We start from the raw sequence: 4160 nt of genomic DNA on the forward strand, positions 1-4160 counted from the left end.
GTTATAGGAATATGTTTTTTATTTGGTGGGTAAGTTATATTTAAATTAGGTGAAAGTGTTATTAACATAATAATGCTAAAAAACATGCAAAGAGTATTGTTTTTTTTTTTTTTTATTTGCTATGTAATTGTATTACTGTGTTTGGGAAGTAAATACAGTTTAATATTTTGGTTTGAAAAATGATTAATTAGTATATTTGTTTTGGTAATGTAAAGCGCTGTAATAGATGTGGGTGGTAGTTTTGTTATTGCACCAAATATTAAGGGCCTCATTACGAGTTTGGCGGAGGGGATTACTCCATCAAAAATGTGAGGGATATCCCGTCCACCGTATTACCAGTTACATAGGATATTATGGAACTTTTAATTCAGTGGATGGGGTATCCGTCACTTTTGTGTTGGAGTAATCCTCTCCGACAAACTCATAATGAGGCCCTAAATGTGTAAAGAAGTTGCTGGTAGAAGGGATGTGGCGTGAGGATGGATTTTGTATAATGGGAATATATGGGGGAAAGCAGTAATGGGAGGGATATTATTTGGTAAAGTATATTAAATGTGGGCAAGTATGTGTGATATTAAGTTATTAGGCAGAGGTATTGGTGTAGTAATTGGTGGTGTAAAGTGTTTAAATATTTTAATGTGGTGTTGGTGTTTTATAAATGTATATGTAAATTTAATTTTTTTAAAGTAAGGCTGTGTGTAGAGGGAACTGGTGGGTGGAGTTGATAGTGGTTGTGTAGGTAATTTGTTGAATGATAGTTTTGTGGGTGAAAGCAGCTCCGTTTAGGTTGTAGATGTGTAATAGTAAATAATATTAGTATCAAAGGTAAACACTTTCCACCGCTGCTATTAGCAATGATAATATTTTCCATGTGTTTATGTGCTTATATTTATATATTTTTTTACTATTGTTTGTAACATCTTATCATTTTTTTGCATACAACAGATGCATAATTTGAGTTTATGAAGATTAAATTGTAATGAGTAATAAAATAGTGCAGGGAGCTGTACATAATAAATAAGCTATTAAATTAATATACAAGCAATTATTTCTAAACTATTTGGTATGGTAGAGGTACTATAATTATCTGCAGCCATAAATAAATATTTATGATCCATGGGTGTTTGATGAGTAATAAGCAGTAAATGAGTGCATGTAGGAAGGCTGATATGGGGACATTAGGTAAAGAGTGGAGGACACAAATGTAATTAAATGCAGCTATAAATAAAGATGTATATTTTTGAGTAGCTTATGGGACCTTACATTAAAAAAAGAAAAAACATAAAATGGTTTTGTAGGTTTGGTAGTAAAATTTACATTAAAGAGTAAGTGCTTACTGTTAGATGTGACCATGGACAGTTTGTTTGGAAAAAACACAATAGTATGGTAATAGTCTGGAGACAGTGGCAGTAATGTTATTGGTTGGTGGGAAAGTTGTATCTAGATAAGGTAAAAGTGTGATTAACACAACAATGTTAACAAATGTGGAAGGGAAGAGAATACATTTGTATTTTTGCTTTGTAATTGTATTAGCTGTTGTTTGGGTAGTAAGTACAGTAAAAGTGGACAGCTACAGAAGATAAAGTGAAAGCTAGTAAACACAATTGCATTTATATGCAAAAATCAAAGTTTAAAATAGATATATGGCTCCAAAAATAAAATGAGTAAAGTATGTTTTGGTCGGGAGGTAATTTGTTGAGTTTTGGGGATTTGTGCAATGTTATCTTAGCAGTAGGAAACAGGAAAGTGTGTGAGCTAGAGCGTGAATATATATAGTAAATGTGGGCGACTATGGGAAGTTTAGGGAAATGGTGGAGTACCTAAATAACATTATATGTAATTAACAATGTTTACTGACTATATCATGTGTAGAAGAAAACCATTTCAAATGATTGCGTAGCTGCTTTAATTTAAAATAAAGGCAATAAGGCTGTATTTGGGGGTCAATGATGGAAAAGCAGTGGGCGAAGCAGTGATGGGTGAATGTGATTGGCTAATGCAGAACAAATGTGAATATCTTTTTGGGAAAATCTGTACTCTGTGTAAGTTATCTTTGTGGTTTTGTAAAGTAAGTGGTGATAATGTAAAGTGCTCAAATACCCTTGAGTAGTTTTGGCACTATATAAAATGGTATTTTAAATTAATGTAAGAAAATTAGGTGCTAGTGTGGAGGTGATTTGTGAGGTAGAGGGGTATGTGAATGGTAGTTTAGAGGGTCAAAGCAGCAAAATGTGCGAGATAGATGGTGAAGATTAAACAATTTTGGGAAATTACGGAAAATTAGGTGGAGAAGGTAGGAAAATAAAAAATATGATATACAGTTGCAAACGTTTCCCAATGATGCACTGTCCATAGGAAAACAATTGTAAGGTAATGCATACCCACTTTAAAAGTAAATTTATGAAAAGCCACAAGACCTGTTCCTGGGGTTAAGGTTGCAAATAAAGTGATGGAAGAAGTTGCAATAAGAATGTGAACACTTGTGCTGGATTTATTTGGAATCATTACACACTATATATAAGTGAATGTTTAAATTTAGATGATCTGAATAGTAAGTGAACAATAAAACTCACTTAAATACTGATTTGAACAGTTGGTGTAAAAACAGATCTAACAGCATACTGAGCTTAATATATTGTGTAAAATGAAAGTGGGAAAATATTTCAGTAACTAAATTGGTCCAGTTGTTGCTGCTGCTGGTAGAAACATAAATTGAGCTTGTGCTTTAATAATATGATAATGTACATGTTCTAGTGGATTATAGAAACCTGTAGTAAAAAAGTATCAACTTGTTTCAAACTTTACTTGTGAATTGGTAGTAGAATGTAAAATGTAACATTTATAACGATTGGGAGTTAAACGGCTGACATCCAGGAAACGTATGGACGCACGGGGAGATTAGGTGAATTGCAGAAGACAAAAATCGAATCATATGCAACGATAAATAAACATTTATTACATTTTGGACTTTGGTAGGCAATATACAATAAACATGTTGATACAGTAAGCTTGATATGGGGAGATTAGGTGAAGGGTAGAGAAGTTAAATAAAATCAAATCTAGCAGATAATGTTCACCAACCATATAATAAGCATTTAATACATTTAAGCAAAACGTGTTTTTGTGGAGTTGCAATTTGGAGAGTGGAAAGGATAAGGTAAATAGCATTTTGTGTCAGGTATATGTTCTACATACAGTAGATGTGGGCACGTTGAAAAATGGAAAAATATGCAGACATAAATACAGATCTGCAAAGTTTGTGAGTTTGATGTGCAACATACAGTAAATATATACATTCAGTAAGGCCAATAGGAAGTGATAAGTTGAAGGGCGGAGGATAGAAATGAAATGAAATGCAGCCCACAACGTTCACCAAATAAAAATGTGAAAAACTTGTTTTCATATAATTGTCATTTAGAGGGTGGAGAGGATGTGTGCAATGGTAGTTTAGCAATTATAAACAGCAACATGCAGAGGGAGATGGCAAACATGCAATAAATGCATGCAGTCATGGGGAGATTAGCTGAAGCATGGAGGACAGGAATTTTGTTATATGCAGAGCTATAAATAAAAATTAGACAAGTATGTTTTGGTGTGGTGGTGATTCAGAGAGTGGAAGGTAATGTGTGTAACAATAGTTGTGCAGCAGATATTAGTGACATGAGGGAGTTAGATGACCAATATATCATAAATGTGAAGTTGACATGGGGAGATTAAGTGAAGGACAAAGTCTGCAGATTAAATTGTATGCAGCTGTAACAGTAGGTTTTCAGGGCTAAAGTGTGACAATTGCGTGGTAGACTGCCTAAATGCAGTAAATGTGGCAGCCAAGTGGAAATTAGATAAAGAGCAAAACACAAAATTCTAAATATTTGCAGCCAACAACATTTATCGACTATATAGTAACCCTTTGATCTAAAGATAAAAACATGTTTTTGTTAAGAAGGCTATTTTACAGGGGGTAATGTGTCCAATCAAAGTTTTGCATCAGAAATCTGCAACATGCGGGTTCTAAATGGATAAAATACAGTGAGGCTACCTGGGTAGATTAGATGAAGAGCAGGGGACTTAATGAAAATAAATACTATCCAACAATATTCATCAACTGCATTGTAACTCAGTAATCATTATTAAAACACATTTTTGGGGGGAATTAAGAT

The sequence above is a fragment of the Pleurodeles waltl genome, chromosome 10 (genome assembly GCF_031143425.1).
Source record: "Pleurodeles waltl isolate 20211129_DDA chromosome 10, aPleWal1.hap1.20221129, whole genome shotgun sequence".
Classification (NCBI taxonomy): domain Eukaryota; kingdom Metazoa; phylum Chordata; class Amphibia; order Caudata; family Salamandridae; genus Pleurodeles; species Pleurodeles waltl.